The sequence below is a fragment of the Eublepharis macularius genome, chromosome 8 (genome assembly GCF_028583425.1).
Source record: "Eublepharis macularius isolate TG4126 chromosome 8, MPM_Emac_v1.0, whole genome shotgun sequence".
Taxonomy (NCBI): Eukaryota; Metazoa; Chordata; class Lepidosauria; order Squamata; family Eublepharidae; genus Eublepharis; species Eublepharis macularius.
The window spans coordinates 19027210-19043037 of NC_072797.1; positions in this window are offsets into that span (position 1 = coordinate 19027210).

Here is a 15828-nt window from a genome sequence, read left to right on the forward strand (position 1 = left end):
TGTGATATAGTTTTAATTGTAAGCTGCCTCAAGCTGGTCTCTGAAGAGGCAGCCTAGAAATACGCAGGATAAATTCAAATGTTTCGTTTAAATTTGCTTTTAAAATGTAGCTGAAAATGGTCTCACTGTATCGTTTCCAGGATGCAAAAGGAAAGATGCCTCCGTGGCTTGCAACATGCAGTGTGAAAAGAGAGTGCCTGGCATCAGTCTGGTTGCCAAACTCCAGGCAGGGCCTGGAGACCTTCCACATTACGTTGATCTCCAGACTACAGAGATCAGTTCTCCTGGAGTAAATGGCAGCTTCGGCGGGCAGAGTCTATGGCAGCACGTTCTTGCTGAGCTCCCTCCCCTTCCCAAACACTGCCTTTCCCAGGCTCCACCCCCAAATCTCCAGGAATTTCCCACTCAGATTTGGCAACCCTAGCTGCATATGGCACACACTAGTTAGGGGCTGTTATTTTTTTTTTAAAAAAAAAGTCTCAGTATTTAGTACTTCCTACAATGGAATTTGACCAAATAGTAACAAAATTTGGCTATTTGTCTGGAGATAGTCTGGTTTTCATCATTCAAGCAGGTCATGTCCACCTCCACTATTGGTCTACCTAGAAGTGGGAAGACGAACTTGTCCCTATAATTTTGATGAAGAGGGCAGTGAAAAAAAAACATATGGAGAAGTGATTCCACTTCTCCAGAACAACAACAACGTCTGTCCTCATACGGGATCCTCCTATATTTCCCTTCAATAACCATTGAGGGGATGACTGCACAATGGGCCAGGGTGAAAGCTCTTCTGTAAGATGGAATATCCAAATAAACCAGATATTTGGCCACATCCGTGACGTATCTGGATTCCCTGGAGACCATGAAGTGGGGAGATTGAATCAGATCTTGTTGGCGCTCTATATCTCTAACCCTTTGTTTAATTAAACAGTTAGGGGTTTGTTCCCAGGATTCTTGGGGTTTCATGAACATATTAAAAATCAAAATTGTGAATTCTTGGGTTGCTAAAATTTGAGGGGCAATACTCTGATCTAAGGAGGACTGCTAATGTGGTTTAACAAGTTTTTACATCTATGAGGGGGAAGCTCTAGAATATCTGAATCACACCTCTGGACTGACCACACACAACTTTGGTGGGAAACGGCTCCCACGAGCCAGGAGAAGGACGGACAGACAAAAGGAGCTGAGAAGAACATAAGAAAAGGCCAGCCTGCAGCACCAATACTACATCTGTTGCTTGTGGTAGCCACTCTGGGAACCTTACAAACAGCAGCTCTTTAGGGTTGCCAGTCAGCCTTTTAACTCCAGCAGGAGCAAAAATAGAGGGTGGAACAATGTCACAATGTCAATTCCAGTTGTACCACAGAGATCTGGGGAATTCCTAGAGCATCATGATGTCACTTCCAGGTACAGCTGGAAGTGACACAATGTTATATGATGCTGTTTTCCACCCTCCATTTTTCTTGGTCAGGAGCAAAACAAGCATCAGAAGGGGCTGGGAGACTTCTCAGGCCATGCTGTTTGGTCCCAGCATCTAATATTCAGAGGTGAAGTGCTTTAAACATGGAAATTCTGTCAGGATGTTACCGATGATAACCATTGATAGAGCACTCTTTCACAAACTCGTCTATTCCTGTTTCTAGGAGTAAATTCCATGCACTGCTATGTGTTTTGTGAAGAGCTAAATCATAGTCCACCCTGGGAAGATTTCAGAAAACTGTCATTGCCAATCCGGGAAGTGCTTCAACCACTAGAGGAAATATTATTCTGGTTAATCCAAATCTATGTAAGCATTTATCCTGCCTTTTCTCCATTTGTGTTCTCACAAAACCATGTGAGGTGACTTAGACTGAGAGCAGGTGACAGGCCCACAATCACCCATTGGACTTCGTGGCTAAGGGAAAATTTGAACCCAGGCCTCTAGGTCCCAGGGCGAAGCTACAAGTGACGAATGACACTTGAACGGCAAGTGTATTTCTCCCTGTTCACTTGCACTCCACTCAATCCACTTGCCATTCAAGTGTCATTCGACACTTGTAGCTTGGCCCCCAGTCTGACACTCTACCACACTGGTCCAATAAGATGGTATTTATAGTATTCTATAAATATGGATAGTTGCAATGATAGCAATTAGGATCAACTGACTGGTACTATGGACAGCCATACTCACCTTGTGAATATTAATAATGCTATTTTGCTGTGCAAGATGCCCACCTACCTTCAGACACTGTGAGTTTGTGTGTATTTAGACTTCTCGGGATGTGTGTGTGTTTTTTTGCATTTTATTTCTGCTGCCGAGCGTCTTGTTTCCTGTTAGTCTGTGTCTAGGAAACAATTTCAAGGCATTCCTGTGGGACAGTAACTTGGATGGTGAATTTCCACAACTGACATTATGAAATAAATGCTGCCAGACCCTGCAGGCTGATCTTCATTTCGCTTTGCAGTAACGTTGCTCCGAGAGCTCTGCCTACAAAGGCAGAGACGGTAGGAAATCTTTGCCTGGCTTTGCAGGGCTGCTCAGTAAGGGTCCTTTATGCTATAGAGAACAACCAGAGACATGTTTGTGGCTTGGTTCCCCCAAAGGCCACCCTTCCTGGCCTAGCAACAGATACCGGGCCTTTTCAAAATGCTATCATTCCTTTCCTTTACCTTCCTCCTTACTCAAGACTGGCTCACGGAATGCATATTTGTCACTTGCAACAATGAAAGCTTCTTTTGCATATGTGTGAACGGGCCAGCACAGTTACCGCATCTGTTATGTTACACCAGTTTTGTGTAGTGGCTGAGCAACTGAACTATGATTCAGAAAGCCTCCATTTTTAATAACACCTCCACCTCGAACTCCAAGGTGGCTTCAAACTGACAGTGCCATCTAAGCACTTATCTATTATTCCCTTACTTTATTTATCTATTTTATTTATTTACAATTTATATTCCACCTTTCTCCCCAGTGGAGACCTAAAGTGGCTTACATCATTCTCTTGGCCTCCATTTTATCCTCACAACAACTCTGTGAGGTGGGTTAGGTCGAAAGTGTGTGACTGGCCCAAGGTCACCAGCGAGCTTCCGTGGCAGTGGGGATTCAAACCTGGGTCTCCCAGATCCAGTTTGGTGTAGTGGTTAAGAGCACGGGACTCTAATCTGGAGAACTGGGTTTGATTCCCCACTCCTCCGCTTGAAGCCAGCTGGGTGACCTTGGGCTAGTCACAGCTCTCTGGAGCGCTCTCAGCCCCACCCACCTCACAGGGTGTTTTGTTGTGGGGATAATAATGACATACTTTGACATACTTTGTAAACCGCTCTGAGTGGGCATTAAGTTGTCCTGAAGGGCGGTATATAAATCAAATGTTGTTGTTGTTGTTATCCTAGGCCAACACTCTAACCACTGCACAGCACTGGTTCTCATCCTTCAGTAAAATCAATGGGCTTAGAAGGGTGTTAGTCTACTTAAGGTTGTACTACCAGTCTCTTAGCTGCAGTAGGGGAAACTATTTGGCTGTGCTCCCCTGAGGTATCTGGTTGGCCATGGTGGGAAACAGGATTCTGCTCCCACTGGACGGTTGCAGTGATCCACCAAGTCTCTCCTTGCATTTTTAAGTCGATGTTGAACTTAAGTACCCCTCGCATTGTTTCAGGATTCTAGTTTTAGAGGCAGATCTGAAGCTCAGACCTCCACAAAATCCAGACACCTCCGTTGCATAATTTAAATAAACAGATCCTCGCTGTCCTCACTCTTGCTGCAGATTCAACCTCAAGATGAGATCCAAACACTCTGCTACACTTCAGGAAACATTATCTGCAGAGTCAAGTCCAGCTTTGTGGCTTGAGGCCCTCCTTGGAAATGGAACGAAAGAGTCTCCAAACTCCGAAAAAGCTAATTCTGGATCCTGAGGTTAGTTAATGGCTGCAAAAGAGGCTTTCTCCTCACCCGAGTGCTGCATCACTTTACCACCCTCTCATAAATGAACCAGAGGCCACTCTGTCTTCGCCTCCACAAGAAAGGCTGTTTTTAGATGACCTCTGCAGTTTTGAGTGCCTGACTTACGTTTCTCAAATGTTTTTCGATCAAAAGGCCATCATAACTTTGACTTGGTAACTTTTTTTAAAAAGTTCCTAGTCAGGCTGCACAGAATAGTCTCCTGTTTTAAATTTCAGCATAGCAAACAGTGATTTTTGCAGGGCAGACACATTTCCTGGAGAACAAGGAACAATTATTTATTTTTGTTTTCCAGTTCACTTATGTGCCATTGTTTTCCCTGTGCTACCTGATGCTATTTTGATGATATCCCTGCCCCCACATCCTGCCCCCACATCCCACAATGGCTTTCCCTAGGCCCGTTCCCATGGGTGGCCATTCCCCACCCCAACCAAGCATATAGATCACATGGCCAGTTTGGTGTAGCGGTTAAAAGCGGCAGGACTGCAATCTGGAGAGTCAGGTTTGATTCCGCACTCCTCCACTTGAAGCCAGCTGGGTGACTTTGGGTCAGTCACAGCTCTTTCAGAGCTCTCTCAGCCCCACCCACCTCACAGGGTGATTGTTGTGGGGATAATAACATACTTCGTAAACTGCTCTGAGTGGGCATTAAGTTGTCCTGAAGGGCAGTATATGTTATAAATTGAATAGTGAAATAGATGGCATCGCAATGCCACAATGCCAGTGGAGTATTGGATCAGGTTCAAGGTTTTGGTATTGACCTATAAGGCCCTGTGCGGACTGGGGCCAGCGTACCTGAGGGACCGTCTCTCCCCGTATATTCCCCAGAGGACCCTCCGATCAGGAGAAAAGAAATTGCTATCAGTCCCTGGCTCCAAGGAGGCCCACCTGGCCTCGACTAGAGCAAGAGCTTTCTCAGTCCTGGCTCCTACCTGGTGGAACACTGTCTACCGAGACCAGGGCCCGGCAGGATCTACTATCTTTCCTCTGGGCCTGTAAGACAGAGTTGTTCCGCCAGGCTTATGGCTGAGGCTGGGCCTCCACTGGCTGGAGGATATAACATCTACTCCCCTCCCTATGAGAGCTGAATATAAATACGATAAAATAAAATAAATAATAATAAATGCTTTTGCCTTCCTGGACTCCGTCACTTGGGAGATCCCAGCTGACAAGATGACATCACAATGCCACACAGCCAATCAGGTTGGATTGCCTGATGACATCTCTGAGAGGAAGTGAAGTCAGTTCAGAGCCACATAACATCTGGACAATGTAAACAGGCAAACATGGACTTTTTCAATACCGTAGAATATATTTGCAGGGGGAAAGGTACACATTAGCCCAAGTTCATGGTTGCAAACAAATAGGATTTGATCTTACAATTTCCACAGTTATAAGGATTCCCAAGAAGTCAATTTACTTGCCTCTCCCTTTCCATTGCACCAAGAAATGCCTCCAAGAAGCTGTTCCTGAGGAAAGGGGACCCCAGAAATAGCTTAGGGTGGGAATCAGAAATTTACCACCGGAGGGGGACTTTTCAAAAATCACCACCCCTTATGGGGTTGGGGCAGGAGCCAACCCATTACAATTTTCAAATACGGCAAAAATGAAATGTGGTTCCTCAAGGATCAAGCACAAATGAAAGGACCCAGTCCCATAATATTAAGGATCCTGAATTTTGATCCATCGTAGGGGCATGCCCCGGGCTTTTTTTCTGGGAAAAGAGGTGGTGGAACTCAGGACTGCACAGTGACATCACTTTGGGACAGCTGGAACAAGGGGGAAGTTTTTTAAAGTTTAAACCGCCAGCGGAGCAGAGGGCAATCTCAACTCCCCTCTGTCTGGAGATCAGGGGGAAGGGCCACCGGCCATGTGACCATTTTCAAGAGGTGCCGGAACTCCGTTCCACCGCGTTCCTGCTGAAAAAAAGCCCTGGGCATGCCTGAGAAAAATGAGATGGTTGATAAACACGCTGCAGTATCTTAGACCATCCTGAGCTATTTTGCTGTCTGTGCAGCAAATGAAGGAGAGAATCACTTGAAACTTTTCCTCTGTAGCTGAGCTGGCACTGCCTACTCACGCACAAGAACAGAGTGTCTCTTTTGTGCTGGGTGGGCACAGACTGCTCTGCTGCAAAGTAGGCTGCTTGTCCGTCGTTCTTGGCTCTTTCTTGAGGCTGGCAATTGGATCCTGGAAGGGACCAAAGTGAAGGATCCCACTCCTGTCTAGGGATACTGAGGAGGCTCAAGAATCAGAGCCTTACGGTATCACACAGATGTTGCGCAAAGTGAAGGGAATGATCAGCACTCTCCTTTGTTTCCGCACAGATTCATAAGCACGTTAGCTTCCTGCATGAACACTGGATGGCAGCTGGTGCCTCAAAGCCACATCCTTCTAAGCTCATTGACCTCAGTGGACTTTGATTGGGGTAACTGTTTAGGATAGCACTATTATTGTTGTTGTTTATGGATAGTCCGCCTTTCTCATGGGCATCCAAGGCAGATTACATACTGCAAGTGAATACAATATAATCAATAGCTAAGATGTTCACAGAGCAGAAAAACAACATGATCAACAGTTGGGACATTCAATGAAAATAGATGTAAGAGGGAATGGTAGCCACAAATTTGAAAAGTAGCAGAAAGCCGAAAATATAGATGAAACCTTTCTGAATTAAAGCGTAAGAAAGTAACATGACATCTTTAGCAACGTCGAACTACCCAGTAGGAGCATTTCTGCTTCAGTAGACAGTACCCAATAGCCTTGTCTACAGTCCCTGTTCTTTCCCAAGGTATCTCTTTGAGCTATTTCTTATACCTTAGGAAGCTTGCCTTATGGGACAGGACACAACAGCCATGTGTTGTTTGCCCCATCATCCAATAATTATGGGTATACTGCTACTAATCATGGAGGCTCCATTTGGCTTATCATGGATAAGAGCTATTAATCTTCCATTAATATAACCCCTCCCCCTTTTTAAAAAAGCATCTAGATTGTTTCTGTTTCCTATTGAATTTGGAGCAGACGACAGTTGAGTCAAGATACTGGTTAAACCCACGAAGCACAGCATTGGACCATTTTGCTCAGCACCATCTCCTTTGACTGGCAGAAACCCTTCAGGGCTTCAGGCAGAGAAAGATGTTTTCTAACCACCTGCCCCCTGGAGATGCCAGGAATTGGACTGGGAAAAAAAAAAAAAGGAATTGGACTGGGACCTTTTTGTGTGCCAAGCACACGGTCCGCCACTGAGTCACACTTCCTCTCATAGGTTTTCAGTCCGGAGCAAATTATTTGAGGCAACAGAGACTCAAAACATGGGAATCCTCCCGAGAGACTTCTCTATCATCTTCCTTCTCTTTGTTTTCATCGCTCGCCTCCTCTTTCCTTGAGCTCGCCTTTGCTATCCAGGTTTATTAAGCAGCCCGCAGTTGGAGATCCCCAGAAATGCATCCGCTGCTAGAAATTGACGTATTGAAACCATTAGTGCCAGAAAATTAACATCACTTTGCTAACTGTCTATAGCGCACCGGTCACATGCATTACCTTCTTTAACCCATGCACTTTCTCTTGATCACTGGAGCTTTCCGTGTAACGCAGCTCAATTGTGTGTTTGTCTTGTTGTGCAACCAATTTACTTGTCTCGCTCCTCTCTTGTGGACCGGATAATGGGCACTAATTAAGGCAGGCGACTGTGACTGGGGATGAAACAGTTTAATTCTATGCTGACGTGCTCTAAGGTTCGGAGGGTTAAGGATTTCACTGGCAAAGGGGAAACTAAGCCTGGATCTGATTTTTAGCTATACAATGGGATAGCCAATGAGATAAGATTTCAGGAAAAGGCATTTCTTGTTTGCCACCAATCCCCATGGGCAACTGAGGACTCAAAGACACAGAATTTTTATTTCTGCAGTATTTGGTTCTAAGGCTCCAAGCCATTGTCTAGAATATTAAGGACTTCTTTGAGAGTGATATTCTAGCATGCTACTTCTATGGCTTTAAGATGGTGCATGTGATGGGCAAATTAGTCGCAAGCTTTGCCGCAAGAGCTGGTTAACTGTTCATGTATTCATTTGCTTCACTTAGACCCTACCTTCCTCTCCAATGGGGACCCCAATGTGTGTATTTATTTCCTTAATACCCCACCTCTCTCACCAAGGGGGACCTAAAGTGGGCCTCATCACTCTCCTCTCCTCCATTTTATCCTCACAACAGTCCTGTGAGGTTAAGTTAGGCTGAGAGTGTGCAATTGGCATAAGGTCACCCAATGAGCTTCCATGGCAAAGTGGAGATTTGAACCCGGATCTCTCAGATCCTAGACTGGCATTCTAACCATTGCACCACACTGTGCTGCCACAGCAGTTTCAACAGACATCGCTAGGGGCTCCAGTGATTCTACTGGCCAGTAGAGTCTTTGGAATTAAAGGGATCGCAAAGATCAGCCCCCCCCCCTTTTAATGACACAGCAGTGGTGATATGACCCACACCCTAAAGACTGCAGCCTTCACAGAGGGCTTTGATTGTTGGCATGTGTTGATGATCTCACTGATGTGCGCCAAGACCAAGAGCTATCTATTTATATTGCCCAAGATGGGTAGCCGTGTTAGTTTGTCTGTATCAGTAGAAAAGAGCAAGAATCCAGTAGCACCTATAAGAATAACAAAATTTGTGGTACGATATGAACTTCCGTGAGTCACAGCTCACTTCTTCAGATGGTATCTGAAAACTAAATTTGTTAGTCTTAGAGGCGCTACTGGATTCTTGCTCCTGCCTATATGGAGTACATTTTTATCTCACCCTTCCTCCAGAAGTCTCAGGGTAGCGTGTGTGTGTCAGGTCTTGCCAGGTACTTCTCCCAAACACTTTGCTGCATCACTCCGGTGTATGAGTTAAAAATGTTTCTTTAGAGTAAATACCAGTTTCAAGACACTGTAACAAGGGAATTGACTGGAATGACTAAAGGTGGGAAAGTTAGATCAGTTATAGGTTAATGCCTCCTCCCTGCAGCTGGAAGAAGAAGCAGTTAGGAGTTTTGGCGTGCATCGCCTGGGAAGAAGGGAGGGGGAAGAAGAGGCGCTCGGTTCAGTCTCTGTCCTGGATCCAAGGTCACATTCTCAGGCATCTGCAAGAACTCGTAACCAAAACACCTTGTCTGGAAGATAAGCAGTTAGCAACAGATTTACAAAGTTCTAGTACTCTCTGCACCCACTCAGAGGCACTGAGACAAAATACATATGATGCATGACAGATACGCTGAAAGCCTATCTGACAATGTGAAGTAGTTAATCTGAGAGAGAATAACTAGTCTAAGCCTTGTAGCTGAGTCGGGAATTGAACCTGGTTCTTCCTATTCCGTGTCTAACGTGCTAACCACCACACTGCCTCAGTAGATCTAATGTACATGACCTCACTGGACCCAGTCAAAATACTATCATCCACAGCATCAAAAGCAGAGGTCCCCAACCGTAGGTGCCGTGGTACCCGCCAACACTTTTCCTGGTACTCACCAAGTGTTTTTAGAAAATGGGTGGGGCCAGGTGGGACATTTGCCCAGTGGGGCTTCTGACTAGCCACTGGAGATCTGATTGGCCAAGCAGATTTAAATAACATTTAAATAACATCTGCAGCAGCTGCCACCACTGTGTTGATTTTATTCTCTTTCACTCCTCTTTCCCGGTGTATTTTTTGAAATTATCCCTCTTCTCCCCTGAACTTAGGCTTCCTTTGTGTGCATGGATCCACCTCCTAAGACAGCCATTTTGTGGTTGGCTCTGCCTCCCGTGGCAGCCATCTTGTGGTTGCCCCAGTCACCCTGTGTCACAGTTCCAAAGGCAGGCTCAGAAAAGGTGGGGGACCCCTGATCCAAGGCTTCTCAATCTCTGGAGTCGTGCTTGCTGGCAGAAATATAACACCTAGCTAAAGCTCGGAGAATGAGGCTGGAGTTTGTGACTGCAAACTATTGCGGAAGGGCTGAGACTCGGTGGGACAGCATCTTTGCTTTGCGTGCTGAAGGTCTCTGGTTCAGTCCCCAGCATATCCAGCTACAAGGAGCAGGTAGAAGGTGATGTGAAAGACCTCATCCTGACCCCAGAGAGCTGCCGCCAGCCAGAATTGATAGGTCAATGGCCTGACTCAGCATAAAGCTATTTCTTGTGTTCATGTGCATCCCTTTTAAGGCACACTAAAGAGGTGTGAGAGCATTGTCTGAGTCCTCTGCCTACCATACTTTTTTAGTTTGGGGTGGGTAGCCGTGTTGGTGTGCAGCAGAAGAGCAAGATCGAAGTCCTGTCGCACCTTAAAAACCAACAAGATTTCCAGGGAGTAAATTTTTGATGAAGGAAGCTTTGACTCTTGAAAGCTCGTACCCTGGAAATCTTGTTGGTCTTTAAGATGCTACTGGACTTCGATCTTGCTCTTCTGCTGCACACCAACATGGCTACCCACCTAAGACGAAGAAGTTACAGCAGGCAGGGGACAGAGCCCTGTTAGAAAAACAACAACTCCAGGTTGAGATGTTTCATCATAAGCCATCTGGCCCATGGATCTGTCCAAGGTGCTGGACTTCTGCTTCCAGCTGCATGAATTCCAGGGAAGTCCACCCTTGCCTCTTGACAAAATGCTACCTCCAGCTGTGCCTGTAGTGCAATCCCAAATGGACTTCAATGGATTTAAAAGAATATAACTCTGTTTAGGATTGTGCCACTTGAGCACTTTCTGTGCTGTTTGTGAAGTTTACTGAGCAGGTAAACAAATGTGGTCCTAGCAATGAATACTGAACAAGCTACAGCATATTCTCTAAAATTACATTATGAGGAAGGACAACCGCGAGAACTGCACGCTCTGGGGAAGAAAAAAATCCAAAACTCAAGTTGTTCAGTTTGGAGCTGCACAGACCTGGTGATTTGCTCATGTCTGATCATCACAGTAAAAGTGGTACATTTAATTGTTGAACATGTTCAATCAATGCAAAATTTGCATTATTCCGAGTAAGAGCCAGGTTTTGTTACCACCCCGGCCCTCTACCCTCTTTTTTGAGAACATCAAATGCATATCCTTCTCCAGTGGCACAGTGGATACATATGGAGTTACATCCTTCTGTTAAGTTTGGCTTCAAGATTGCTGTACCAAGAGTTAACCACCCCTTGCCTCGAAAACCCCAGCTGAAGTTGCCCTAAGTCAGTTGTGACTTGACAGCACTTTACACGCAGGCCTACACTTACCTACCGTCACTTTGCATGCATTTTGTCCCACAGAGGGACCACCAAGAAGCTTAGAAACAAACACAAAAGTGTGATTTAAAATACAAACATTAAAATATGACGCAACTTCCTGGACCTTCTAAGCCGGCTCGCTCAGCACCACAGGCCACAGGCCAACAGCCCCTTGGGACTCACCAAAGGCCCACACCTCTGGATTTGCCCAGGTTTAAATAACAGGAATAAAGAAGGGGGCAGGAGCTCTGACCAAATCCCATTCCGCTAGCAGAGAAGTTTGTAAGAGGAGAGTGAGAAGTGTCTCTGGCCATGCCGAGGCTTAAATGAGAGAACAGATGGTGGCGGAGATGTTACCAAGCTTCCTGCTAGAGACGCTTTGAGCAAAGACTCTTTTCTGCCTCTTGTATCCTGTATTGCGGCAGCTTGGTGCCTAAAACAAGTATGTTAGCAAACCAACCATAACATTCAGTTTCCCTTTTAAAAAGAATCCTACTGAATTTTTTAAAAAAAATGTTTAATTACATAATTGATCTCATCGTGCCTATTATAGCTACAACTCAAGCATTCAACATCATTTACTATTTGGATAAGCATTTACGGGAAGGGGCTGGGAGGAAAGTAAATGCACCATAATGTCCTTGTGCACACAAACAATGTATAGGGGGGGAAAAACCCGCTCTCTCTCCAAGAAGACAAAGCATGACAGTGATTTACCAGGGAAAGGTACTGGAAATCAGGGGTTGCCTCTGGTAAATGAGGACTTTAGGAACATATGATAGATAAGCTCGGGGCTTTTTTTCTGGGAAAAGAGGTGGTGGAACTCAGTGGGTTGCCCCCAGAGAAAATGGTCACATGGCTAGTGGCCCCGCCCCTGCTCTCCAGACAGAGGGGAGATTGCCCTCCGCGCCGCTCAGCAGTGCAATCTAAACTCCCCTCTGTCTGGGAGATCAGGGGGCGGTGCCACCAGTCATGTGACTGTTTTCAAGAGGTTCCAGAACTCCGTTCCACTGTGTTCCAGCTGAAAAAAAGCCCTGGATAAGCTTCTAGATCTCTTCTTAAAGAATCAGAAGTGCTATGGCTGGAGGAAGATGATTTAAATCAAGCACCAAGTTTCCCAAGAGGTCCCTCCCTTCTTTTGAGATTTACATCTCTTTCCACTGGCCACTGCTGATTCTTTCAGTAGAGATCTAGGCCATTTCTGCATGGCTCCCCACTGCTCATAACCCGGAAGATCGCGCAAAAAACGTGGAAGATCGCGTTTTCTCGCGCGAGATTTGCGCGACGTCACGTGACATTGCGCAAATCTCGCACGAGAAAACGCGATCTTCCGCGTTTTTTGCGCGATCTTCCGGGTTGTTACGAGCAGCGGAGAGCCGTGTGGAAACGGCCCTAGTCTAGTAACTTACCTATCATATATTCCCGAAGTCCCTATTTACCAGACAACCCTGGTTTCCAGTCCCTCTGATGTCATCTGTCTCAAAGCCTTCTGAGCAGTTGAGTGAGGGTTTGTTTGTTTGTTTTGCAATCTACCAAGATCCCTTCCCATAGAAAGAACTGTTCTTCAGTCTGTTGCAATCCCCCTCAATTTAAACACTCACTAAAGCAGGGGCCCACCATAAACCACTGGCCAATTTGTACTTTGGGGGCCCAAGTTTATTGCGAACAAAAGAGAGTGAGATGCTCTTCAAAGAGGATTGTGCTGCTACGCCTGAGCTCTAAGATGTGGCCGAATCTTCCCCCCCCCCTTCTTCATTTTCTTCTTACCCCCCCCTTCCATTTCATGACTTTGTTCTCTGTCAAAAGGCACACAGTCAAGGAGGAATAGCCAATCTTTTGTGCCAGAGATTTGAATTTGACCCCCTCCAACCTTAAAAAAAAATCAATACATGCAGGGAGAGGCAGTGGGCGCTGCTTTCCAAGACTCTTTCGCAGCTGTGCTCTCCTTTTAGACAGATGTTATCTGACTCGGAGTCTTCTAAATACTTGAGCGAGTTTTTTGTGTTGTTGTTGCCAAGCTGCTCTCCCCATATAATGTCACTGTTATCTTTAGCCACCTCCTGAGAGTAACCATAGGTTTAAAATAAATAGGCCCACTTCAAGACATATAAAATAAATACAGTTACTTTGCTGGCCAGGCAAAGAGGAAAATAACCAGCATTTACATCCAGGAAAGCACTGATGTGTGACAGAGGTCATAAGCTGACTCTATATACCCTCAGTCAGAATGAAAAATATATGAAGCCGAGCTACATTGCTTACGGGTAGGAAGGGGGAAACAATGAGGACAGGATGCTAGAAGCATGGGGTGGGCTACTCAAGTCACAGACATTTTGTTCAAGAATTCATGCTGTCTTTGAGCTTCTTGTATACTTCATCATCACCCATGTAGTTTTTCCAAACAGCACAAGAGATGTTAAATGTATGTGTGAGAGAGGAGGTCAGGGAGAGAGAGCTTTGCCTCTGCAAGGTGGCAGTTCCTCCACGGAAAAAGGTTCCTGGCTATCTCCCTGATTTTCTATGTGCAGGGAATTGTTTTGACACCTCCCTGACATGCTGGTTTTCTATGTGCAGGGAATTGTTTTGTAAGGAGGAAATGTTTCATCCTTGGAGTGTCGACCTTCAGTTTGAAGTAAAGTAGCCAAGATATAATTAGAACCTTAAACTAAAACTTCAAAGAATTAGTCTCAGACTCCGATTTACCATGGATAGTTCTTATAGCTTTACAAGACACCCAAATCTGGGTACTCTCCATGCATATTGTGGTGGCCTGCTGAACATTCAGGGGATAGATGCAGATCCAGGCTTCCAAGCAATCCTGCTATCACAAGCTCTGAAGTCCACAAGAGGAGAACTTTGCAGCTGGACCAATATCATTGGGTGATTCTGATTCCAGCCACTAGAGGGCAATAGCACATACCCACGTTCTGCTCCCCTGACTCGCTAAACTATTTTGCATATGAAATCTCAGAGGCTTTTCTTCCCTGAAACTTTGTGCTCAAATTCCCACCCAGAGATAACCTCTGCTACCACTTACATGCATGGATACATAAATCTATTGCATTTTTGTTTCCCCTTTCTCCAAGGAGCTCAAGGAGCTCAAGGTAGCAGAGATGGTCTCCCTCCTCCATTACATCTCCTTATGGGGTAGGCGAGGCTGTGAGAGAGTAACTGTCTCAAGGTATCCCACCCAGCTTAATGGCAAAATGGGAACCTGAGTTTTTAATGTCCCAGTTCAAATCACAGTATTTTTCCTGCCCAAATACAACATCAGAATGGGCCTGGTGCTCTGCTCCCTTTCTGCTTCTTGTTCAAGTGAGCTTGGAAGAGAAATTCCATAATTGGTATGGGCTTGTGTAATATTTAGTAGGCAGTCTGTCTGGCTTCAGGTAGAGACACCTGAGTTCAAATGCTTGGCTATAGGTCCAAAATGCCACATAAGAGTCCCATAGATATTAAATGGTTCACCAGGTTCCTCCATAATAGCCTTTCATAGCAACCTCCTATACTCAGAGTTCATCTAGCCCTGATCACTGTCTAAAGCAGGTGGTCCAATGAAATTCCATCCAAACATGCAATTCAATTAATTTTGGAATCCTGAAGTCAACATTTATTTTTCTCTCTCTCAAAATTCGATTTTGATGATGACTTTTAAAAAAAATCTTGTTAATAAATCTTTAAGGTCTTAATGTGACATATTCTTGCTTAATTTTGTAATTTGCAGAGCAGAGGCAGACTTAAATGAGATCATTCATATATAAATTGGGCTATAAATCTCCCCCATATACCATCCATAACTATTAAGTTATGTGTATGGTGAGGTTGTCGTCAGCATTCCATGATTAACCCTTAGACCTGAGCTGTTGAAATATTTGTGGACATTCCATGGTATCACAGAAACCTAGTCCACAGGCTGTCAAATACCTGCCACCTGTAGCCAATGTCGAAATTTTAAATCTCTACAGTACACTACCGTGACAGAAGAAGTAAAAAGAATCATCAGTAGTATAGCCATTCCCATAATCCGTTCTTTTTTCTCTCTTTTTTGGACCATTCTGATATGGGAGCTCTGATGTGGCTTCTGTTTTACCTTTTTTATGGATTTGCTCATGCACTCCAAAGGCCTTCTCCCTGTCCAGTCTATTCTTGATTACATGAACCTTATAGTTGGTTTGAGTCTGAATTTTTGCATGATTTTCTTTCTCATAATACAATTTCTTCTACTTTATCCTGACCTTCCTCCATGGAGCCCAATGAGGTGTACATGGATTGCCCTGTTTACCCTCACAACAACACTGTACAAAAGGCTTTGATTAGAGAGGGAAGGTGCTAGTAACTGCCCCCAAGTCATTCTGTTATAGGGTTGCTAACACAAGGTTCAGAAATTCCTAGAGATTTTGGGGTTGAACTTGGGGAGGGCAGAGTTTAGGCAGGGATGTGATATCATAGAGTCCACCCTCCAAAGCTGTTACAATCTCCAGGGGAACTGATCCCTATAGTCTGTAGTTCAGTTGTAATTCCAGGAGATCTCCAGGGCTCATCTGGAAGTTGGCAACCTTACCCAGTTAGCTTCCATGCAGATGAGGGGCTTGGTTTTTTCCTGGTTCCAGACCAGTAGCCTATTTACTGCAGTGCACTGTCTTCTTGAATTTCTCTTCCCCTTATAAAGATGATCCTTTCTCT